Source organism: Bidens hawaiensis, unplaced genomic scaffold, assembly GCF_021521415.1.
Source record: "Bidens hawaiensis isolate Kalapana, Puna unplaced genomic scaffold, B.hawaiensis_p1.1 tig00031411_1, whole genome shotgun sequence".
NCBI lineage: Eukaryota > Viridiplantae > Streptophyta > Magnoliopsida > Asterales > Asteraceae > Bidens > Bidens hawaiensis.
The window spans coordinates 63527-90929 of NW_027495279.1; the positions used below are offsets into that span (position 1 = coordinate 63527).

The 27403-nt window shown below is 38.8% G+C and overlaps 1 pseudogene across 1 annotated transcript in view; it reads left to right on the forward strand.

The window, feature by feature from the left end:
• The first annotated feature begins 1867 nt into the window (after positions 1-1867).
• Positions 1868-27403, forward strand: part of LOC143582018 (protein argonaute 1C-like) — an 88983-nt pseudogene continuing 63447 nt past the window's right edge. The window contains exons 1-3 of the transcript XR_013143913.1: positions 1868-1985; positions 2750-2952; positions 3030-3131. The product of XR_013143913.1 is annotated as a protein argonaute 1C-like (transcript). The remainder of the gene's footprint in view (positions 1986-2749; positions 2953-3029; positions 3132-27403) is intronic.

Sequence of the window (27403 nt, forward strand, 5' to 3'; positions counted from 1 at the left end):
ATATAATAAGGCCCAATTTTCCTTAGTATCAAATCTTAGGGCAAACTGACCTCAAAAACTTAACATTTAACAAAAAACGCACCTTTTTCGGTCACTTCTTGCTTCAGGTCTGATTCAACACGTGAATCTAGACGCGTTTTTTGTTGTTTGACGAAGATCTAGCACAAACTCTTCTTGGTTCAGATTCGGATATGAGCTGAAATGAAAGAGAAGTGTTTGTGTGTGTTTTTGAGTGTGTAGGGAAACAAGATTGGTGGAATGATGGCTGTAGGGAGGTTTAAGGGTGTTATATACCCCTAAGCCCAATGACCTAAGGCACATCAACATCCTTTATTCTATCTTTTATTGTCAAAGCCCACACTCTATTATTTTTATTTAACTTAACTAAATACTAGCACACCATTAAGCAAACGAAATTCTTTTATTTATTATTTTCAAAAGTAGGATGTTACACCGAGCAATCGCAACTCCTCAGTCGACTACCCTGGGAGCGCCTAGCGACTTTTGCAACCATGGATAAGTTTACGGGATTTTAATACTTTCTAATAAATTAAAATTAATCAAATTATTAAGTCATTTTAAAATTTCTCAAATTTTGACATATATATATTTTTATTTCTAATTTTATTTTTACTTTGTGGTTGATTTTTTTTTACGATAACGGTGTCACCAAGGGGACTCATAAACATTCAATTAACTTTCTTTATATTATTTTTTGCGATTGTATTTGAATGTTGTTTTGGACAAAAATCTACAAAGGATCAAGTATCCAAATCTATTATGTGAGGTAAGGTGCTAACTCGATAATGACAAGCGTATAAACGTAATGTCGGTGAACACAATGGTTTGATCACGAGGGAAAAAGCCCTTAATCACGATAGTCTTACTTCGGTCAAAACTTATCGAGGTAATCGTTGGTAAAATAACTCCGGTCAAGGATTAATAGAATAATCTTTGGTCGTAGCACTTTAGTCAATGATCAACAAGGTAACCTTTGGTCGATGAGTATGTGGTTATCGTGGTCTCCGGCACAAAAAACCCCCGGACGGTGAAAACTATCACCGTCAAGTTTATTAATGAATAAAAATGTGATTACAAGTATTTGTGGAGTATATGATCGAGATTACAAAGAAAGCTAGTGTATAGAGAGAGTATTTGCTTCTGCTCTAGTGTGTGTGTCAGTACATGTGTTTTCCTACTCGATCAAACCTCGTTTAAATAAGATAATAACAATAACAATATTTCCTATCTATCCGGAAGTCCTCCACTTAGCCGTTCCACGACCTTTGACCACGTGCCAATAGCCACCCAGTAGCGAAATAAGCGGAAGAATGAGTCACATAGCCATTGTTGATATTTGCACGTTTATCTTCATATGAATTCATCTATTAATAGCTTCATTGAGGTAGGATCCTGGATCCATATTCCAGCTATAGGATGTTCCGTGAGGATAACTCGTACAAGTACATCTTTAAAGTTGCTATACCTGTCTAACACATCACCATACTAAATGCAATCATTAGTAAATAAGTAATACCGAGGATCGTCGATCCTTTATATCCTGATGTACATTTCAAGGATAAACTATCCATAAGACAGTCAAGGATAAAGAATCCTCAGTATAAAAATCAAGACCTAACAATTGCCCCCAAAATGGCGGGTGATTGTGGAAAACAGCTGTCATTTTGAAATTCAAAATCACTGTGAAAACTGATAGATGGGACGGTTTTGCCAGAATATTTACCATGTATCCCCCAAGGTTAATTATAACCGTCTATATATGCCGCCCTATATCTTTGATTATATACACACCTTCATCCGACGCATCAGGTATTCTTCCAACCTTTCTATCTTATTTTCTTTAATCATGTCTGCTGCTTCTTCTTCTCTGGCCCCTTCTAAACCTTCTAAACAGTCCTCCGGTGGTTCCGAAGTAGTCGAAATGGAACCCCAATGTCTGCTCGTCAACCCATCTTCTAAAATTTGTAAGCTTACGGATCCCGAGGTCGACAATTTTCGTACATTGTTTCCTTCAGAAACCCTGTTCCGACCCAACGAATCCAGCATTAGATGCGATGCTTACTCCAAGGTTTGGGTCTGCATCCGGCAACTCCCTTTCTTATCGGCTACAAATACCCTTTTCCACCTTTTACCCAAAGTTTTTTCGATTCTACCGGCATATCTTACATACAAGCTATGCCGATGACCTGGAGGGTTCTTAGCACTATCGAAAGAATCATCAAGGAGGAAAAATCGATTTTGGCTTTCCGGAGTTGTCATATTTTTATACCCTTACTACCTTCAGTTCTGCCCGTTTCATCTTCAAATCCAAGCCCCGACAGCCCCATCCGATCTCCAAAGCCACGCTAAATGATTCTGTGTGGAGGAATCAATTTTTCTTCGTTAAACGCGACTCAATACCAGGGGAACTGCTCTTCTTTCAACGTGGGTCACGAAGGGTAGGATCCTGGATCCTTAAGGAATAGCAGGATCCTTTATTCTTCAGTTTTAAGCCTTATTCTTTTCTGTTGTCTGCAGTTGAGAACTTCGCCTCATTGAGCAAGCTACCTGGAACAGAAGAAAAGGCAAAACGGTTCTTAGCACTGGATACCGAAGTTAAGACCTTTCAAGCTCGTTTTGTTGAAGGTTTTTGTGATATCTCCTCAAGTTCAAATATGTCAAGTAAGTTAATCATTTTAAAGTAAATAAAATAAAATAGAATACTTATCTGTCGATTTCTTTTCTACAGGCACCAAGAAATCTGGAAAGTCCGCTCTCAAGTTCTCCCTTGACGACATCGATTGTATGGTTACTTCTCCTGCTGTCAAGAAGGAGTCCTCAAAGGCAGGCACCGGCTCCGAGCCCAAGACTGCCACAACCAGGGCCAAATCCGCAGCTTCCAAGAGGAAAAGATCCTCTGATCCCGAGACTCACTGTGACATTGTCTGCTCTGTATGTATACCGTATTTTCCCCTTTTGTGATTTAGGATCCAGTATTGTCCCAATCTTGATATGAAATTTATTGATAGGTTGTGATCGCTATGAGGGACCACTATGAAAAGACTATCCTTCAGATGAGCGAGAAAATGTCCGGGTTGGGGAAGGCTGCGGTTGCTAAGGACAAGGCGATGGTCCAGCTTTCCAAGGAGAAGAAGCAACTGGAGGATCAGCTATCCTTAGCCGAAGCCCAACGTCAAGAGGCAGTGGAGCAGGCAACTGATGAAGCCAAGGTGTGGGCTACTAGGTCGATCTTCCAAGTGCGGATCAAGATGGAAATGGAGGCCGGTGATCCCACTTTGGCAAGTTGGCCTGGGATGTGGAGAAATGGAAGGCTGCTCTTGACGACCTTGGTGGTGAGGACGACGAGGAGATGGTTGAGAACACCGAGGTTGGGACCAGTGGCGTTATGGAGGCGGTTGAAGCTGGCAAGGGGGAAGGTGATGCTGCGGTTGAAGATGCAGCTTAAGTGGGCGATGAAGGATATTAAAGACAAGGCCCGAGTCCACTTTTTATTTGGTGTTTATGTTTTTATGAACAATTTCTATGGTCTGTATTAAACAATAGTAATTAGGATAAAGGATCCATGATCCTTAAGACAATCTGCGGGGGTGACAAAGGTGGGGGGATCCTCTGTTTGTGGGGATGAAGCCTTTGTTGCCTCTGTTTTTAATTTTCCTGCACTTTTAAACTGTTAGTAACTCTTACTTAACCCGGATATCGTCGATGAAGACAATAACCGACTTATCCAACATTGGCCGACACACCCTATTCATCAAGTCCATAAATGTTGCGGGATCATTCGTTAGACCGAATGAAATAACAAGGAAGTCGTAGTGTCCATAACGCGTCCTAAACGCTGTTTTAGGGATGCCTGCCTCTTTCACTTTTAGTTGATGATAGCCTGATCTGAGATCTATCCGTGAGAACCAACTTGAACCTTGCAATTGGTCAAACAGATCATCAATCATTGGTAAAGGATATATATTCTTTACCGTAAGCTTATTCAACTCGCGATAGTCTATGCACATTCTCATACTTCCATCCTTCTTCTTCACGAATAACACTGGTGCGCCCCACGGGGAAACACTTGGTCTAATAAAACCCTTGTAGAGAAGTTCTTGCAGTTGGGACATCAATTCTTTCATCTCGGACGGTGCTAGACGGTAAGGCGCTTTCGTGACGGGTTGGGCTCCTGGTACTAAATCTATCTGAAATTCTATCTCACGCTCCGGTGGCAACCCCGGAAGATCCTCAGGGAATACTTCTGGGTAGTCGCACACGATAGGAACATCTTTCATCTCTTTCGTCTCAGCCGTAGCGTTGACAATATACGCCAGGTAGGCACCACACCCTCTCCTTAACAAACCCTCGGCTTTTATCATCGAAATGACATTAAGCTCAGAATTTTCCTTATCACCATACACCGTCACCGCACTACCATCCAAAGACTTTAACCTTATTATCCTACTCTTACACACTATCTGAGCTTCGTACTCAGACAACCAATCCATTCCCAAAACTACATCGAACCCTCCTAAGGTCATAACATACAAGGTAACCGGGAACTCATGTCCCTCTAACTCTATCTTACAGTTCTTAACCATTTTCATTATTTTAATCGAAGCTTCACTAGCGGTTTCTACTATAAAAGTTTCAGACACTCGGCAACATTTCATTTTTGCTAATTTACTAAATGGTGTAGCTACGAAACTCTTATTCGCACCCGAATCAAATAATACTGAAGCAGAAATACCGTTTACTAAAAACGTACCAGTTACAACATCCGTAATCTGTATACCCTGTTCCTGGGTCAGCATGTAGGCTCTAGTCCTTGGCCTAGTTTGGTCGGCATCTTTCTTTCCACTACCTCCAGCTCCACCATCGGTACACTCCCTTGCCATATGACCCATCTTACCACACTTGTAGCATGCGGGTTTTACATCACACTCGTTAGCATAGTGCCCCACCTTCCCACACTTATAACAGGCATTTGTTCCCAGTCTACACTCTCCACCATGAGCCTTTCCACACTTGTGACACATATCCGAACCAATTCCCCACTTGCACTCTCCACCGTGCACCTTCCCACACGTCTTGCACGTCTTTATCTCCCACACCTTCTGCTTCTTGTCCTTAGAGTTCCATAGCTGAGTACCCGGTCATTTAACATTGACCCACTTCTTGTCTTTCTTTTCTTCTTCCACCACAATATCATCCGCAGCCAGGTCTGCATAAACCATCTCTGTGAGCTCGACGGCAGAGTCAAAGGTAGCAGGTTTACTTGTCCTGACTAGCATGCGGACTTTATGTGACAATCCCCTCACATAACACTTGATCCTCTTAGCCTCAGTGTTAACCATATCTGGTACCAACCTAGACATTCGGTTGAACTCGGTAGTATACTCACGATGTGTCATCGTCCCGACCTTCAGGTTCAGAAACTTCATCTCCGCCCTCTCAACCTCGGCGTCAGCACAGAACCTCTTCATCACTAACTCCTTCAGATCCTCCCACTTCATGGCCTTAATCTCGTCCCGAGTCTTCCTCTGCTCCACACTTTCCCACCAATACATCGCCTCCTCTTCAAATGATTGGGTGGCATAACCGACAGCTTGATCGGGACGACACTCGCTAATGCGGATAATTTTATCCATGGCGGTTATCCATTGAAGGGTAGCGACTGCGTTTCCCAAACCAGTCAGCTTCGGCGGGTCACAACCCTTAAAGGACTTATAGTTGCAACCACCTCGGCCCCTTTTCCTGTCATCGACCTTCACAGACTTAACCTCACTCGAGGCCTCTCTTTCTCCATCATCGTATTCCCTACCACCTGCTCCCGCTCCTTCAGTTGTTCCTTCACGGCTTCCAGCAGATCTCTCCGGATTCATGTTTTTCACAGCCACGGCTACCGCTTGGACAATAGCTGGTTGAATTAAGGGATCTAGCTGAACCCCTTCATTGTTGTTAAGGTTTCCTCCAGCTGCCCTTCCTTCTTCTTCGTTGTTGGAAGCTGTTTCTACCGAAGGTCGTTGAACGCGACGAAGCCTGCCATGACGTCCAGTGCGGCCTCCTGCTCCAACAACTGCCCTAGATCCAGCCATCGTATTCTGGAAAGGAGAACACAAACGTCATCACTCAAGGAACTATTTAGTACAAGGATAGTAAGGCTAACAGGTAATAACAATGGCCAGCTGTGATTAGCTGATCACGTTACTTTCCGTGTCCTATACACTTCCCTTTATGAGGCTATTTGTGCTGGTTCTACTCTAAGCAGTTAATCAATCAAGCAATCAATTACTCCTATCCCTAACATTCACATATCCTTTCTTTAGCAATTAAGCTAACATTTACATACATATTTAATCATACACTTTACCATTACTGAGCTTGCTTGAGTGACACATGGCTATCTCGAACTGGCATCTTCTTTCCTTTCTTTCTTAAATCCCATTCTTTGTTTGATTCTAAGCATGTAGGATGCTTAAATCTCTCGAACTTTGCTCTTATACCAACTTGTAAGGCCCCGTTACCGGTAGCCCTACTTTGGTGTTGGATTTACTCATAAACACATTTCTACAAATCAGAGTTAATTAAAACTTTCGCGGAATAATATAAAACATCAATCATTCGTTACATATATCCATAATTTGTCTTTCAAAACATAACATAAATCATAGCATTCAAAACATCATGACAATCTTCGGATGCCAGCCTCTTCAATCCTGCCATGTGTCCATCTCAAACTAGATGTCTCAATCTGTTAACCTGCGTGCATACTAAAAGTCAGCTACGCTGAGTGAGTTCTTGTTAATCACATCACTTACTTTACATACACATATACGTGCCCGAGGGTACGCATTACATACTTAACCTGTCCATCAATCATCATACACAATCATAACTAACCTTACGTTATAAAGAGCATTCGCCCTACATACCTCGGATATTATTAGGGTCCGGTACCCTCCATCCTCGGATATTATTAGGGTCCGGTACCCTCCATCCTCGGATATTATTAGGGTCCGGTACCCTTCATCCTCGGATATTATTAGGGTCCGGTACCCTCCATCCTCGGATATTATTAGGGTCCGGTACCCTCCATACTCGGATATTATTAGGGTCCGGTACCCTTTCTTCCATACCTCCTTATCATACTTTCTATATACATAATCGTAAGTTTGGCACATACATACATCAGTCATTCTTCATATTACAACATACATATAACATCAACCATTTCCTGGCAGTACATGCAATTCCGAAGATCGTTCATGTACCTGCAAGAAACCATTCATACATTTCACATAATACATATATGGCATACACTTATCACTTTGGATAAGTTTATTAACTAATCACATCGAGTATGCACACAGCCCTGAAAACGTAACAAGGAATGGGGCTAGAAACTCACCTGAAGTCGGTTACGTTCACCGTTAATGGTTATTCCTTTCTTGAGTTGTGCACGACTAACTGTATAACAATTACACATATCAATTAACTATCACTATCTATATCGCGTTTCTAGTTTATTCATAACCCACAACGAACGGAGGTTCGGGGGCAGCGCCCCTGGCAGCGGGGTCTAGGGGTGGCAACCCTTAGCAGGGTCCAAGAGGCAGAGCCCCTAGCTGGGGTCGAGCTGCCAGGTCAGCTTGGAAAAATTTTATTTCTATTAACTATCGTATCACATTTTCCATTAACATTTTGAATTGTTAATTAACTTGCTACCTAAAAGTTCAAGGGTTTCTTTATAATTAAATCATTCTTCTTTAAGTCCAGGGACCATTCAGCAATACTGTTAAACTTCTAGTTCGTTACTTATCCTTAACGAATTGACTTGTCATGACGAACTGGTTCTTGTAACGAATTGAACCCCCTAACGAACTGGACCCTTAACGAATCAGTCCATAGCGAACCAGTCTATGTAACGAACTGGACCTTCCAATTCGTTATCTTTTAACTATAGTGAATCAAAGGTAATTCGCTATCTTTTCCCTTAACGAACTGAAGCTAGTTCGTTATTTTCCCATGGACGAATCAGCTAGCGAATTACTTCTAATTCGTTAGTTACTCCTTAGCGAACTAGGGTTAGGTCAGGGAATGTCAGAACATTCTCTGACATTCCTTAACCTCGTACCACTTTTCCGGCGCCGTTTTCGCCGGAAAACCGGAAATCTCGCCGGAAAAACTAGATTTCTTCGTTTCTCCACCATTTTCACCGTTTTTCGTCCCGTTCGATCCAGATCTGAGCTAGGGTGACCCCTAAGCTCATATTAGGTTCGGTTTATATCCGAATCCACCCGAATATCTTGACTTAAACGATTTAACGGTGTCGGCTCGTCGTTTCGTGATTGTATCTAACGGGTCTAAGCTCATACAACATCATACTATTATTACCTCGGGTCGGGATCGATTCCACTTTCTTGGTTCGGCTAGACAAGGAGAGAACTAGAGAGAGATCTTAAGTGTGTGTTTTGGGTGGTGTATGGAATATGTGTGAAATGGAATTAAATGTATATATTTATGGATCATGGGCTTAAGCCCATGGTCTTTCCCTCTTTCTTTCCTAACCCAAGTCCATAACCCATATCCATTTACCCAACACTAGCTCAACTCGTAATCTATTTATCTAAACCGATAACAACCCACTATAAAATAGACAAAATTTATTTTATTATTGAAGCCAAAAGTAGGATGTTACACATCTTTATTAGTTAATAAAATTTATATAAGAAAAATTTTCTCAAAGGGCAAGTTTTAGGATAAAGTATCCCGAAAATAGCTAAAGACTTTAGTAATTAAACAACTTTAAATGAATAGCCTCTCCAACTGGAATATCCAAATTTATTGCAACAAATATCAAACTTAAGTTAATCAATAAAATTCATACCAGAAGGTCTAGATAGACCTAAGTTACCAGAAGTATTGAACTCTTAATGTTCCTTATAAGAGTAGCTTTAGGATCCGGGATCCTTAGTTTCTTGATCTTCAGTAAGAACTTAGAAAATTCACTGCAAATAATTCATATTATTAACTGGGATCAAACCCATTAGACTGGGGACAAGCCCAACAAATATTATGGGGACAAGCCCGTGCAACTGGGGACAAGCCCGTGTAATCTGGGGACAAGCCCGTGTAATCTGGGGACAAGCCCGTGTAATATAGGGACAAGCCCAACAAACTGGGGACAAGCCCAATAAACTGGGGACAAGCCCAAACTGGGGACTGGCTCAAAGATACGGATGTTAACTGGGGACTCGCCCAAACCGGGATTTAGCCCAAAGATGAGATAACGTGAAAACGTTATAAACCGGAGGTATGATACGTTTACCATAATTCGTAGGATCCTCCATATAGCCGGAGACAACGAAATTGTCAGCCACTAAGCGTGCACTGGTCCCGCTGCCCCGAACTACATGTTGGATAGCGGCGCAACTGGCGATCGTGAGAAAGGTGAAAACCTTTAAACCTTAGGGGATATGACCATCGGGGGTCATATCCAAACGTGGGTAAGGCCAAGGGAAATAGTAAAGTACCTTAAACGCGAAGGAGAGGTGGCCAACCTCTTGAACATCAAATGAATCATTACAATCCTGCATGGTTACTCAAAACTTGGAAAATACATAGTGTTAAGAATATATTATCCTTAAATTAATAATAATAATTCAAAAAGAATAACAGATCAGAAAGATGTTACCGATTTAAGGATCCTATATCCTTTTTCTGGATAATATGTCCTTTCAGGATAGTGGATCCTGATCAGAAAAAATATTTCTTGAGGTGGATGGCATTCCATGCTCTTGGTAACCTGTTGCCTTCCATTGTGAGCAAATGATATGCCCCCTTTCCTGCTTCCGACTCAATTTGATAAGGTCCTTCCCATTTGGGCGCTAGTTTCCCATAAGCCGGATTTGTTGTGTTTTGGAAGGCTTTCCTCAATACTAGATCTCCTTCTTGAAATCTTTTGATTCTGATATTTTTGTTATATGCCCCAGCTACCCTTTGTTGGTAAGCCGCCATTCTGATTTTTGCTAGATCTCTAAGTTCTTATATAGTATCCAAGTCTTCAAGAAGGATTTCTTCATTGGCTTCAGAGTCACGGATGCTGGTTCTCGCAGTAGGAACCACCATTTCTGTGGGAACTACTGCTTCTGATCCAAACACCAAAGAGAAGGGTGTTTGGTCTGTCGCATTTTTGGGTGTAGTTCTATCTGCCCAAAGAACATAAGGAAGTTCTTCAGCCCATTTTCCCTTCTTGGATCCTAGCTTCTTCTTTAGATTATTGATGATGATCTTGTTGCTAGACTCTGCTTGGCCATTGGCTTGAGGATGAACCGGAGTCGAAGTAATCATTTTGATGCCCCAACTATCACAAAAGTTAGTGGTTCTCGTCCTGATAAACTGGGAACCATTGTCACAAACAATTTTGGCGGAAATACCAAATCTAGTTATAATATTTCGTTTAATAAAAGATATTACTTCCCTTTCTCGGACTTGTACAAATGCTTCTGCCTCAATCCATTTGGAGAAGTAGTCAGTCATAGCAAGCATAAAGACCTTTCCACCTGGTGCTTTTGGCAGCTTGCCTACAATATCCATACCCCATTTCATGAAAGGCCATGAGGAGGATATAGGATATAGGGGCTCTGCTGGTTGATAAAGGATATTCACGTGTCTTTGGCAAGCATCGCATTTCTTTGAATAATCCACTGCATCCTTCTTCATTGCTGGCCAGAAGTATCCAGTTCTAAATATTCTGGAAAATAATGCTCTTCTGCCTGTGTGATTTCCGCAATCTCCTTCATGAAAAATCCTTGAGTACTTATTGGATCTCAGGATCCTCAATGCATCTCAAATATGGAAGAGATTTTCTATATACCATATCATTTAACAAAATATATTGGGATACCTTGAGCTGAAGGACTTGGTATTTTCTGTGGCTAGAATCTCTCCAGTCTGAATATAGTTCTTGATAGGACGGATCCATGATCCTTTATTATTTGAGGATAAAGGATCCCAGAGCACGATTTCTTTATCATTCGTTATCTCTCCAACTTCCTGTTCTCCTATTGCTGGCGAGAGAATGTGGATTATTGGGATTTTAAAATCTTCAGGAATCTTCAGAGATGAGGCTAAGTTTGCTAAGGCATCTGGCCCAGCGTTTTCTTCCCTCGGTACCTGTGTAATACTAAATATTTCGAAGGATTTCGATAATTCCTTCACAACGTCTAAATATTTCATTAGTTTCTCACCTTTAACAGCATACGAGCCGTTAAAGTGGTTAGTTATCAATAAAGAATCTACGTAAACTTGAAGAACCCTGATCCTCATGCTTTTGGCTAATTGCAAACCTGCGATTAAAGCCTCATACTCTGCTTCCTTGTTTGTTGCCTAGAACTCGCAAGCTATGGACTGGGGTAATATGTCCCCCTGTGGCGATTTCAGTAGGATCCCTAATCCTGTTCCTCTCACGTTGGATGCTCCATCTGTGAAGAGTATCCAAGGATCCTTGATCTTCTCCAGTTGTTGGACTTCCAAGTCAGCTTATTTTTGTAGATCACTAGTGAAATCAGCCACAAACTCCGCTAGTGCTTGAGACTTGATTGCTGTTCTCGGCTCGTATTGGATATCATATGCACTTAATTTTACAGCCCACTTAGCCATTCTACCTGACAACTCTGGTTTTCTAAGAACATTCTTTACAGGATAGTTAGTTCTCAATATAATAATGTGAGTTTCAAAATAATGTCTCAGTTTAGTGGAAGCCATAATAAGTGCAAGAATTATCTTTTCTAAATGAGAATACCTGGACTCCACATCTAGAAGACTTTTACTTACATAGTAGACATGATGTTGTTCACCTTCATGATCTTTTACCAAGACCGCAGTCACTGCATTCCTGAGACAACAAGATATAGATACAAGGATTCTCCATCCACAGGCTTCATCAGGGCTGGAGCTGAGGATAAGTAATCCTTCAGGGCTGTAAGTGTAGCTTCATGCTTTTTAGTCCACTCAAACTTCTTGTTCTTTCTAAGGATATCATAGAAGTCTTTGCACTTCTCGGAGGATCTTGAGATGAATCTATTCAGGGCCACTATTCTTCCGGTGAGCCTCTGGACGTCTTTGGCATTCGCAGTAGACTTGAGATTGACAGTGGCTTCGATCTGCTCTGGGCTTGTCTATTCAGGGCCACTATTCTTCCGGTGAGCCTCTGGACGTCTTTGGCATTCGCAGTAGACTTGAGATTGACAGTGGCTTCGATCTGCTCTGGGCTTGCTTCACTTCCTCTCTTTGTGACCATATCCCAGAAACTTTCCAGCCTTAACACCGAAGTGGCATTTATACAGGTTTAGTTTCATGTTATAATGGTCAAGGATATTGAATGCTTCCTCAAGGTCTCTGAGGTGATCCTCTGCCTTCTTCGATTTTACTACCATATCGTCTATGTATACCTCCATAGTCTTGCCCAATTGGTCCTTGAACATCATGTTGACTAGTCTTTGGTACGTCTCTCCTGCATTTCTTAGTCCAAACGGCATAGTAGTATAACAATATATGCCGGTTGGAGTCATGAATGTTGTATCCTCTTGATCAGATGGTTCCATCTGAATTTGTTGGAATCCAGAGGAAGCATCCATAAAGGTGAGCATTTCATATCCAGCCGTTGCATCTACCATGGCATCTATATGTGGTAATGGGAAAGGATCCTTGGGGCATGCCTTGTTTAAATCCGTGAAATCGACACACACCCTCCACTTTCCATTCTTTTTTGAAACTACAACCACATTAGCTAGCCATCGAAGATATTGAACCTCTCTGATCATACCGGCCTTAAGAAGTTTTTCAACTTCTTCTTGTATGATCTTGTTCCTCTCAGGAGCGAATTTCCTTCGCTTCTGATGGACGGGTTTTACAGACAAATCAAGGCCGAGTTTATGAGTGATTACCTCTTTTGAAATACCTGTCATGTCTGAGTGCTTGAAGGCAAAGGTAGATCTTCTTCCCCTAAGAAGGATATTATATCCTCTTCGATCTTGCTGGGGATACTGGATCCTAGGAACACATTTATTTATGGGTCTTTGGGGTCTAATGACACTTCTTTGAGGTCTTTCTCCCGAGCTTCCAGCACGTCCCTAGGATGTTGCTGTAGTTGCTATGCTATAGTTTGCTTGGTTGTTGGCTTCATTGATGATGAATAGTAATTCTTAGCCTCCGCTTGGTCACCCACTATCTTTACAACTCCCCAAGGAATAGGTAACTTGATGCATTGGTGATAGGTTGAGGCTACAGCCTTCATTCCATGGAGCCAAGGCCTACCTAAAATAACATTGAACCAGGAAAGGTTATCTATAACACAAATTTTTGGTATGAATTTAACCCTTCGATATAAATTGGGAGGTTGATGTCCCTCAATGTCTTCTTGGTTTCGCCACTGAAACTGACTAGCACCGATGTTCTGGGGATGATTTCCGAATCCGGGATGTTCATCTTTTTGAGGACATCATGCTGGATAATGTTGACCGAGCTGCCCCTGTCCACCAAGATCCTGCGTACATAATGGTTAGAGATAAATAAAGTAATAATCAAACCTTCGTGATGAGGATCCTGAATGTTCAGCTTGTCTTCCTCATCGAAGAAGATTCTCTTGTCTGTTGTTAATGTGGTTGACACTATTGGATGATCTCCGTTATCCATCTTGATCTCCTTGGTGAATCTTTTTGCTGCAGAGAAAGAAGTTCCACATATGTCTGAACCTCCCGAGATGAAATTAACTGCTCGCACATCTGGCTTGTCTTGTTTTGGATCCTGGATCCTTGAATTGAAAAAGATTCTCTGATTAGTCACTCTAGTAGTGAGGATGAGTGGTCTTCTCTCATCATCCAACTCGAATTCTTCTATGAGACTTTCTTCTATGGCACAAGAATCTCTAAATAATTCGTAGTCTCTGGAGACAAAGTTGATCACATGGGCATCCGGCGGTGGCGGTGTTGCTTTCTGTGGAATATCTTCAGGATCCTGGATCTTGGACTTCTTCCTTCCCAAGAGTTCTTTAAAGTGACCCTTGCTCAGGAGGTATCCAATTTCTTTCCTTAAGCCGATGCACTCGTCTGTCACGTGGCCAAAATCTTCGTGTAAGGCTCACCACTTAAACTTGTCCTTGAAGCCGACAACCTTCTCATTCTTTCGGGGCCACCTTGCTTTTTCTCCCAGGTCCTTCATGGCACAAATCAAGCCATGAGTATCTACAGAGAAACAATAGTCGGAGATGCAAGGATAGTCTTCATCGTCATCTCCTTCTTCAACTGCCCGTACGTTCTGATTGTTGAACTTGGCGTACGGCTTCGAATTGTTGTTCCTATTCCAGGATCCTTTATTCTGATTGGTTTCTTGCTTTGTTTGTCCCCAAAGACGATCCTGGATCTTTTTATCTTCTTCTAAGCGGATGTATCTTAATGCCCTGTTTCTGACTTCATCTAATGTCCTGCATGGAGTCATTACTAAATTATCATAAAAAGGGGAGCTCTTTTGAATTCCCATCTTGAATGCTTCAACAGCAGTAGACATATCAAGGTTTGGGATTTCTAGAGCTTCCTTTCTAAACCTGGTAACGAAATCCCTAAGGGATTCGTCACTAGGTTGGATAACACGATATAAATCACTGGTTAACCTCTCAAATTTCCGACTACAGGAAAATTGAGTGTTAAACAAATTAACTAAATGAGAGAAAGATGTAACCGAGAAAGGGGGAGGCTTAGCAGCCATTTTAGTGCAGCTCCCGTTAGTGTGGCTCCAAATCCTTTACAAAGGCAAGCCTCTTTGAGTCTTTCAGGAACAGGTTTAATTTCCATCTTTTCCCTATATTGGGCAACATGTTCCTCCGGATCGGTGCTCCCATCATACGTCTTCATGTTGGGAGTTTGGAACCGCTTTGGAATTTCAGCATCACATATGGGCGAAGCGAATCTGGATAATTTGTGACTTCCCTCCGGTATCTCAGGAATTGGACGTATCACCCCCGGGACACTGGATATCATATACTTTAGCTTCTGTAATTCCCTGGCCATGGCCTGGTTGATACCTGAATCCTGCATGGAAACATGGTTAGTATCTAAAGATATAGGATCATACCAATTACCTCTCTGCTGGGTGGAGTTTGGAATTCCAGACGAGTATCTGGGATAAGAGGAGTCAGAAATCGGAGTGGGTCCTCCAGAGGCTATGGTCTGCATGGGGATTATGTCCCCATCATGGACTTCGGAAGATCGTATGTGCTAGATTCCTGAGGATCCTTGATCCTGAACAAAGGACCCTTGAGGTTCAGAATTATAGGACCCTTGAACATATAACCCAGAGGATCCCTATGGAATGACTGATGACCCCTGCTGAAATTGCGAGTATCCTTGAGCCTGTTGACCCACGGACCCTTGTTGAAGGATATGTGATCCTGACTTAAAGAGTGAGGATTCTTGAACCTGCTGACCCATGGACCTCTGCTGAAGGATGGATGATCCTGGCTGAAAGAGTGAGGATCTTTGAGCCTGCTGACCCATGGACCCTTGTTGAAGGATATGTGATCCTGACTGAAAGAGTGAGGATCCTTGAGCCTGCTGACCCATGAACCCCTGTTGAAGGATGGATGATCCTGGCTGAAACATTGAGGATCCTTGAGCCTGTTGACCCACAGACCCTTGTTGAAGGATGGATGATCCTGGCTGAAACAGTGAAGACCCTTGCGAAAGCTGAGCCATGGATCCTGGACTGGTGAAATCCAGCATCCTAGGCACTAGGGGAGTGAGATCTTCTGCTGGCCTCTTATTCTTCCTGAGATCTTCTATCTCACGAAGGATCCTCTGGTTAGTCTTGTTCTGTTGCTCCATATATGCTTTAACCTGCGAAAACATAGATGAAACATCACTGTTAGTATTAACCACCGGGGCAGCAGCAGTGGTTTTCGAGCTCTGGAAGATTGGTAGTTGCGTTCTGCTTCCAGTAGCAGTAGTTCGTTGTACTGCCGTGATTGGCGGAGGCATCGGTGGCAAAGTCCTCGACGAGAGAGGAATTGATGAGGGCATGGTTGACGAAGCAGAGGTGGATTGAGAGGCCATTGAAAGTGATATGGATATGAAAAATTGTAAATTGATAGGAATAATTCGGATTATAGCACCAATTGCCCCACAGTGGGCGCCAAATTGTTTTGGACAAAAATCTGCAAAGGATCAAGTATCCAAATCTATTATGTGAGGTAAGGTGCTAACTCGATAATGAAAAGCGTATAAGCGTAATGTCGGTGAACACAGTGGTTTGATCACGAGGGAAAAAGCCCTTAATCACGATAGTCTTACTTCGGTCAAAACTTATCGAGGTAATCGCTGGTAAAATAACTCCGGTCAAGGATTAATAGAATAATCTTTGGTCGTAGCACTTTAGTCAATGATCAACAAGGTAACCTTTGGTCGATGAGTATGTGGTTATCGTGGTCTCTGGCACAAAAAACCCCCGGACGGTGAAAACTATCACCGGTAAGTTTATTAATGAATAAAAATGTGATTACAAATATTTGTGGAGTATATGATCGAGATTACAAAGAAAGCTAGTATATAGAGAGAGTATTTGCTTCTGCTCTAGTGTCTGTGTCAGTACATGTGTTTTCCTACTCGATCAAACCTCATTTAAATAAGATAATAACAATAACAATATTTCCTATCTATCCGGAAGTCCTCCACTTAGCCGCTCCACGACCTTTGACCACGTGCCAATAGCCACCCAGTAGAGAAATAAGCGGAAGAATGAGCCACATAGCCGTTTTTGATATTTGCACGTTTATCTTCATATGAATTCATCTATTAATAGCTTCATTGAGGTAGGATCCTGGATCCATATTCCAGCTATAGGATGTTCCGTGAGGATAACTCGTACAAGTACATCTTTAAAGTTGCTATAACACATCACCATACTAAATGTAATCATTAGTAAATAAGTAATACCGAGAATCGTCGATCCTTTATATCCTGATGTACATTTCAAGAATAAACTAACCATAAAACAGTCAAGGATAAAGAATCCTCAGTATAAAAATCAAGACCTAACAAATGTGATAGGCTAAAACAAGAAGAGTTTAAGGATCATAATAATACTGACATTCTTATTTGATCATTCTCAAAGAAAGTTTAGTGAGTAATTCAGTAAATGAAATAGTTTCACAATATTGTCATTATTAGGCATGACTTTCTACGCATTCCATTTTTGGATACATTTCAAAACATAACATTTATATAAAATTATTCGTTCACACAAATAAAAATTTACAATATATTAACATATTTTTATAATTGACTTTTTCGTTTATATAATTTTCTCTAGTGTAGTACACGGGTCACTATCCTATAACTTATTAAAGCATATATTTTCGAACGTTTTTCTTAATATTACAAAGTTTATGGGCATGTAACATATGAATTAAATAGATTTTACATGTTTTTTTAATTTATTTTTTTGGTTCATGGTTTAAGTTATAAGATTATTGAACTTGTAATTTTACTCTTATAAAAAGCTTATAATTCATACAGGATAATATTTTTTTAGAAATACAACTTTTTACAATTTATTATAGTGTATAACATATACATATATATGACATATTATATATTTTTTACATGTGTGGTAAACGGTTCTTTGATTTACTAACCCGTGTTGAACATTTCTCTTTTTATTTTAAGATAATTTATTTTTTTACAACCAAATCTTAGTCTTTGGTAATTTATATTTTAAATTCGTGACAACATTTTGTTTCTAAATATCATTTTTATACACACAAAATGTAATATAATAATATTGGTATGAATGTTTTATTTTTAAAAAAAATCACACCAAATTTTGATTTGCCACTTATAATTAATAGTGCATAAATATATAAAAAACTTATTAAAATATGTTATAAATAAAGATAATTACGTGAAATAACTGAATTTACGTATTACATATCATAATTGTCACGATTCAAGGTGGATCTTTAAAACATCATTTATTATTTTTAATATTTTTTATGAACAATCTAAATTATAAGTAATTTAATTATATTATTTTTAACACATAACAATTTTCTTACACAACGACTCAAAATCAAGTTTGGAAATGTTAGATAAAGAAATAATGAATTAGTTGAAGACAATGTTGGATTCTTGATGTGATGTGAAACACACATTTTCCCTTGCTAGTTTCTATGTCGTTTCGCACTTAAACGTTCACGAATATCATTTGTTTATGCGTGAATTACATGTTTGTGTATGTGATAGGTCTCATGTTGAAGAGAGCGAAAAAACGAGTTTAAGGAAGAAAAAATCAGCTCAAACGGAATTCGCATGAAGCCGGTATGCTCGTTTGAAGATAAGCGAGTCAGAAAATGAAAAACCAGCCAAGTAACTTGGCCACACCGCGGGGCCACCTAGGCCTTGGTGGTCACGTAGCGCGGTGCCCTAGGGTCTGCCCAGACCTTTGACTTTCGTTGATCACGACTATTTTGTCTTTTGTGGGCTTGTTTTGAACCTAGTTTGGCTTGTTAATCAAGTTTAAGTAATATATTTAAACCCTAAAACCCTATGAACGAAAAAACATCATTCCAGCCATCCCACATCAGTTTCATACGATTTTAGGAAGAGGAGGAGCTGTCGGATTGGAGTTCATCAACCAGTTGTTGGTTTTGCTTATTTTAACGTTTGTGAGTTCGTTTTTGAGTTTTAGACTTTTAAACAAGTTCTAATCAGTTTGTAATGGATACTTTGAGCTTAATTATGATTATTATCTGTTGTTCGTTTATTATGATTGGCTAAACTTTCTTTAATCACCTAGGTTTAATGTTTAACGATTCAAATTAACTAGTTTAGGGTGCTTAACAAGTGGCTGATTGTTTTCCTATTGTAAAGTTCATATTTTGTGATGTTATTCCGTGTATACCTGCTGCCATAGATGTATCTTATGATGCACGTGCCCCGTGTGGTTAATTATTGCATGAATTAGTTTCGTGTAGCACTACGTAAAGAATGGCTTTTAGCCACACATGTGGTCTAGGTGATTTGTCACACTTCAGTCTAAATGTGTGGTTAAAGGTCTGTTCGCCACAAATTTGTTATTCGTGTGACAAAAAAACACACCTGCTGGAACCTTTAGCCACACTTATTCAATTCGTGTAACAAAAAACATAGTTGTTCGAAATCGTTGGCCACACTTTAACAAAAAAATGTGACAGTTACTAGCCACACTTAGAAAAGTGTGGCCGAATGTGATCTACGACCACAATAGGTTTCAATGATGTGGCTGAATGCCAATACATATTGTCACACTTACGGGTCAATGTGACCATATAACATTGTTTGTTAGCCACTTATATGCCTTTATGTGTGACTTAAAGCTAAAGATGACATTAAAATAAAACGTGTGACTATTAACATTTAACGATCACACTTTAATTATTTCATATGTAGCTAAAAGCTAATATATATGGTCACGCTTACGTGTTTATGTGACCATAAAGCATTATTTGATAGTCAGTTATAATATTTGATGTGTGGCTAAAAGCTAATAGTGACAGCAAAACAACAAATGTGACTATTATTAGTTAATAGCCACACTTTATGCTTCATATGACCATCACCTTCACCTCCTCCCAATTACAAATCTGATCTATAAACATCAATTGAAGCTCATTACTCTTCTTCATCACTTTGCTTCTTGCACCAAACTTCATCAACCATCCCGCGATCAAATCTAACGGGGGTTTTTAACATGATTAATTAGAACCCTAGAGATGTCATAAACATGTTAGGGTTTGAGTTTTGTTGAGAACACAGTTGGCTGACAGATTCATTCTCGTTTATTAATTGGTATGTAACTCAATGTTAAACAATGTTTATTGATCAATTCTTGATTTTAGGATATAGTATTCTGAGTCTAGTTTCCAGAAAGGTAAATTTTGTAATTTTTGGATGGGTGTTGAATACCTTTTAGGATTTTACAAAAACATATGTCAAAGCTTATTAGGGGAGTTATATTCTGGTCCATTTTTCGGACACTATAACTCCCTAATGACAAACCCAAACGGGTTGGTTCCACCTCTAAGACTTAGTATTATGAGTTTAAAAGATAACCCAATTGGTCTCACACAATTTGGTTTAATGAGTTGATAGAACCATTAAACTATTTTTGTTGCGAAATCTGCTGAACTGTTAATACCTATATGTAATGGTTGAATTATTGTGAGCTTTGTATGCATGAGAAGAATATAATAGAAATTGTTTGAGAAACCTGATTCATATATCCTACTGTGGTAAATTTTGTAGAATTTATCCTTAATCTTTTCTTTGTGAATAAAATCAGTTTGTACATGCCAGAATCTGTCTCGTGAACTGAATGATCATAAGTTAACTTGTATGATGAATATTTGGTTGCTTTGCCATGATATGATGTGTGAATACATGTTATGACTTTTGGTACTGTTGACATTACTTATTATCACCAACGATACGTCGGGTCAAGTTTGTGTTTGTGTGAGTTCATACGTGGGTCTTAGAGTCATGTGTTGTTGATCATACTCTAATAACTTACAACACTTGTACTGGGTAACATTTCGCGAGTCAAATGCATTCATTTGGTTTTGAGAAAACTCTATTACATGCGACACCATATTTTGGATTGAAAACACGGACATACTTACATACTGGTTTTAAAAACACTAAACGTTTGCCTATACTTGTTTTCTGGATTGAAAACACAAAACGTTTTGAAGTATTGGTTAGTGTTGAAACGGGCAAAACCAATACTTCAAAACTGGTCAAAACGCTGAACTGCTGATTTTTTATTGTTGAATTGCTGCAAAACTGGTCAAAACGCATCGAGACGATATGCTAAGTGCTGAAACGGACTAAAAAATCGTTGAAACGAGCCGTTTAACATGTTGTTTGCTGTAAAAACGAGCTGTTAAGTGCTGAAATGAACCGAAAACTCGTTGAAACGAGCTGTTTAACATGTTGTTTGCTGTAAAAACGAGCTGTTAAGTGCTGAAACGAACTGAAAAATTGTTGAAACGAGCCAACACAAGTGTTCGCACTCAACGCGTTGGGTTTCGGTTTATGCTCATTTCTCAGTTGTTTTTTGTTGAACGTTGACAAGGGAGAAAACGTTTTAGTTTTTTTTTTTTTTTTTTACTTTTTTCGTTTTTAACTTATGATTTTTTTTATTAATTTCTTTGAATTTTTTCTAAGGTGTTTTTAGTTAATATTAAAAACCCTCAAAAAAATATTCAAAAATAATAATAAAAAAATCATAAGCAAAATATAAATAAAAAACGAAAAAGGTAAAAAAACTAAAATATTCCTCCGTTGTCCTGTTAAAAAAAAGACCCGAAACCCGTTTTGACCCGTTCCGACCTTGACCCATTTTGACCCGGACCCGTTATGACCCGAACCTTTTGATCCTGACCCGTTCCGACCCGAACCATAACAACACTTTTTTAAATTGACCCGTTCCGACCTTGACCCGTTTCCACCATAACTCGTTCCGACCCATAACCCATTTCAACCCATCCCAACCCATTTTCAACCCCTATGTTTAATGTATATCGACGGGTTAGGCGAGTTGTACCTCTTAAGACACAATTTAAAAAAATATTCAAAAATAAAAAAAAATCATAAGTCAAAATATAAATAAAAATGGAAAAGGTAAAAAATCTAAAAAATTTCATCCGTTGTCCTTGATAAAAAAAACGACCCGAAACCAGTTTTGACCTGTTCCGACCTTGACCCATTTTGACCCGGACCCGTTATGACCCGAACCTTTTTACCCTGGCCCATTCCGAGCCGAACCATAACAACCCTTTTTTTAATTGACATGTTCCAACCCTGACCCGTTTCGACCCATAAACCGTTTCGACTCATAACCTGTTTCGACCGAACCCAACCCATTTGCCACCCCTATATTTAATGTATATCGACGAGTTAGACGAGTTGTACCTCTTAAGACACAGTTTTAAAAAAAATAAAAAATAATAATAAAAAAATCATAAGTCAAAATATAAATAAAAAACGGAAAAAGTAAAAAAAAACTAAAACATTTCCTCCGTTGTTCTTGTTAAAAAAAACGACTCGAAACCCGTTTTAACCCGTTCCGACCTTGACCCATTTTGACCCGAACCCGTTATGACCCGAACCTTTTGATCATAACCCATTCCAACCCGAACAACCCTTTTTTAATTGACCCGTTCCGACCCTGACCCGTTTCAACCCATAAACTGTTCCGACTCATAACCCGTTTCGACCCAACCCAACCCATTTGCCACCCCTATGTTTAATGTATATCGAAGGGTTAGGCGAGTTGTACCTCCTAAGATACAATTTAAAATTATATGCATAATGCGCCATTAGAGATTTCAAGGCTCAATATGGTCCATTAGGACATGTATGACACTTTTTTGCTATTATGGTCTAATATGACTTCCTATAACATGATATAACCCTTAAATATCTAATGTTACATATCACATGCCATAATAGGCCACTAAGAGATTTCAAGCCCTAATATGGCCCATTAGAGCGACTATGACATGAAAAAGGCTATAATGGGCCACTAACACCAAAAAGGCCCTATAAGACCTATTGATGAAATTATCACATGTTATCGGCCATTAACATCTAACTATGACTAATGACATTTCTATACAACCTTCTTAGAGAAACTATGATGTGATAAAGGCTATAATGGGCCACAAACACCAGTTAAGGTCCAATAAGGCCCAGTGATGAAAGTATGACATATTATTGGGTGTTAACCAAATTATGACTCACTAAACACATATTCAACACTTTTAGAGCAACTATGATATGATAGAGACTACAATGGGTCACTAACAACAATCAAGGCCCAAGACGGCCCATTAATGCAAAGTATGACGACCAACTGTGACTCACTACACTCCTATACAACCTATTAACGTAACTATAACATGATAGAGACCATACTGGCCATTAACAACAATCAAGGCCCAATATGGCCCACTAATAAAATTATGACATGTTATTGGCCATTGACACATGCCTATGGCTCACTACACTCATATACAACCCTCTTGTAGCAACAGGGACATAATAGATGCTATAATGGCCACTAATACCAATCAAGGCCCATTGATGAATGTATGACATGTTTTGGGCGTTAACATCTAACTATGACTAATGATAGTCCTATACAAACTTCTTAAAGCAACTATGACGTAACCAAGGGACACTAACATCTAATTATGACTAACAATAGCCAAATAAGGCCTATTAACAAAAGTATGGTGTGTTTCAGGCGTTAACACCTAACCATGACTAATAACACTCCTATACAACTCTTTTAAAGCAACTGTAACATGATAGATGCTATAATGGGACACTAACACCGATCAAGAACTAGTATGACACACTAATGAACGTATGGCTTATTAAGCGTTAACATTGATTACTACACTCTAATACAACTCTTTTAGATCAACTATAAATATCACTTGTATTTATTTTATATGTTTTTATATTTAAAATACAATTTCTTATATTATTTAAGGTTTAATTAGTTGTTATATATATATATATACATACAGGGGATGGATCTTGCGAGAAGTGATATTACAGCGAGAAGTGCGAGAAGTGAATATATAACTCCATTAATCGCTAATTTCACTCCATTTCATATGATGTTACAAACATACATGTAGGTTGGTTGTATTTATGACTTTGTTACACATTCAAACCTACCTACAAACATATAAATGTACCGAGCCACATTCAAACCTATGTACCTACACACATACAAACATACATACACATATACAAACATACGTACACATATACAAACATACGTACCTACACACATACATATGCACCTACACAACGCACCTACACATAAGAAATGGAGTGAAATTAGGGATTAATGGAGTTACACCTTCTCTTCTCGCACTTCCCGCTGTAAAAAAACTTCTTAAATGATCTAATACCTATACACACACACACACACATATATATATATATATATATATATTTACACTAACAACTCTTTATTTTAATTATTAAAAATAAAAAATTTTAATTGTATTTAGTTCCTATTAATTTCACTTCCCTGAAAATTTCAAATTAAATTCACCCCCTTTTTTCTTCAAAAAATTTTGAATTACCCTCTCATTCTTAAATCTAATTTGACCACATATTTAACATACCTTCTTTTCTTTCTTTCTTTCTTTCTTTCTTTCTTTCTTTCTTCTTCTTCTTCTTCTTCTTCTTCTACACCCACCTTTGAGTGTAGGCGTTAATTGCATGTTTCAGTTAATACTTTGTGTGTTGATTGATTGTGGTAGGCATACTATTAGGGTTTGTGTTTCTTGGATTATTAAAGTCATTAGGTTCACCACCTTTGAGTTGGAACAAAGCCATAGGTGTCAGCTTATCTTGCTGGTTTAGTTGATTTGGTTAGTCGTTGCGAGACCACGTGCGGTTTTTCATCTTTTGACTAGGTTAGTTTGTAAGTTGAGTTATTTTTTCTTTAGTATTAAATTACCCCTCTTCTCCTAGGTTTGTAATTAGCTCGAGCCTTAGTGAGATTTGTGATTTAGACATGGACCAAGTGATGAGTTATTAGGGTGCGTAGATAAACAACCACGAATTAAAAGCTATCTAGACGTTGTTAGGGTTTTTTGGTTAAACTGACCGTAGGGACCGAGTTTCTTTGGCCTCATCTATGTTAGTCTATCTTTAGAACCCTGGTTTCAACCACATGTTAGCACCTGTGTCATCTTATAGTCGTTAAGTCATTCTACCTAGGTGGTTCGTTTTCTTATTATCGTTAGTTCCGTAAAGTTTCACCGTTAGTTAAGTTAAGTTAGTTAGGTTTAGTTAGTTTAAATAATTAAGATAAATAAATGTATTATTTATGTGGGACTTAGATTAGGGTTAATTATCTGAGCCGTTCTCACGTGTATTTGTGTTCGACATCCGGACTTCCATTAGACTGTGCTGCTACGATACCGGTACACTTGCCGTTTGTGTGAAGCTTAGTTAGGATTTTTTGGTTTTAAAAATTCAATACTTAGTGTTGAATTGCGAGAATTAGTGATTAATATTTATATACAGCTTTTCGCATATCAAGTTTTTGGCGCCGCTGCCGGGGACACGGTTTAAGGCGATTAGAAAACGACCCGAGTTTGGGGACTTGCCTTTTGTAGTTTTGTATTTATCTAGATTAATATAGTTAGTTTATTTTTTTTTCTTTTATTGTATTATTAATTGTCTAGTTTTAGTTTAATTTTGGTATTAAATAATTTGGGGACTATCTGGTGCCCGTGATTCGTTTCTGTTTAAGTGTGCAGTAATGAAGACTTACGGGAATGGATTCAAAGAACAAAAACGTTACACCATTTGGCAGATGGTGATACAAAGGATTTTGGATTTCAATAAGAAAAATCGAGTGAGACCCCAGTTACGTTTGATGTTTGATTTAAGAGGGAATCTTCTGGGTTATGAAAACTCATCCGGTGAATTCATTGAGCAAATACCAGATCCGGATGAGGTAATATTTGATTGGTTACCCATCATCCATGATACAAATCCAAATGCCCCATTTTCGACCCAACAATATTTAGATGGAATTCGGCTTGGTTTAATAAGTCATTCACAACTTAGTGAGCTGATTATCGAATTTGAGAATTTAGGGATGGAAAAGCAGTCAGAGGATTATGTTCCCTCATGGGAAGACGAGTTTAGGGGTGAGTTTGGTGAAGAGTTGATATATTTTACCATGATGAATGAAGGAGAGTTTGACCCATTTGGTGATTTGAAGTTGCTTGAAGATCTATGTCACACCCCGACCAAAGGCGGTGGAACATGCCGAGGTGTAACGATTGCCCATAAGCGCATGACACTAATTAAAGCGACAATATTTAACAAACTCGTTTCATTTCACAACATCGAAACTGTCACATAACAATATCCAATAGATAGTCAATACAAAATATAGCAAATCAAATATTGATCATTTTTGCTAATAACTTAAAGGTCTTGACATTCGTTTTCACCAAAAGCATCGAATCAACCGAGATGCAAACCTGGAACATTTCATAAAATAAAGTTTGTCAACACAAAGGTTGGTGAGCAATTCATAAGTTTGAGCAAAAATAGTATATAGTAAGAAAAGCCACAAAACTAGTATACGAAACAATAAATAAGGGCTTTAAACTTGGATAAAATAGTTATCGCTAACAAGTTAGCAACACCCAACTATAAGGTGATGACAAATAGTTTAGAATTTTATAGTTATCGTTAATTGCATTACGTTAACGACACCTTGCCATGAGGGGTTGCCAAATGGTCAAGGATTTATAGTTCCACCATCCAAAAGCGATAAACACATAGGCAAATAAGCATAGAACACCCAATCGAGCAATTATTCAAGAAAAGTATACAAAAACGTTTGTGGTTTAAGACCCAAGTATAAAACATTTAGTTTAGATAAGATGAAATACCACCCCCAAAACAAAAGATAGAAAACGGGGTATGACGTTACTCACGTTCAAGTAATAAACTTGAAAGATTTAGTATTTGGAGATTTGCCGGAACGAAGAGTTTAACGTATGAAGCCTAAATAAAAGAAATTCTTGGATTTACAAAGATTGTCTTGAAGATCTTTAAATAAAATAGTTGTTGCAAAAGGTAAACAATTAAAGTTCAACGTTTAAAATGTAACTATTTAAGAATTTAGAATAATAACCCTTTAAAAATGTAAGTTTGTTCGAAACCGGGTTAAAGTATCTAACCTCAATATTTACCTAACCCAAGTTAGGTAATAAAGTGAGAAAAATGCTAAATGCAAGTTCCTTTGGGACAAAGATACTAAAACGGGTCTTTAACGAGTGTTCGGGTTGTTGGTTCGGGTTTTGATAATTGGTCAAACCCGAAGTCAACTTTCCAAAATAATGAATGTTAGAGATAACTCTATAAAACTTTATAAAACTTAACCAAGTATGTAGATCTCTCGTTTTAGAACCAACAACGTACGTTAAGCGAGTGTTCGGTTTTGTCGGTCCAAACTATGTTATGAGATCAAGTTGGATCCAATAATTCCAAGTATTTAAGAAAATAATTAAAATCAGTTTGTAAATTATTTTTAAAGAAATATACAAGTCTTGATAGCTAAAAACACCCTTGTGTGTCTTAAGCGAGTAAAAATCGGATTGGTTCGTTTTCCATCTCACAATATGTTCCTTGATGGTTTCCACATGCCCAAATATAATAGATCTTGTATAATAATTTATAAATGAAAAATATTTAAGTTTTACAACTAAAAAGTTAACAACAAGTCTTTTAAGCAAAAGTTTCGGTTTGGT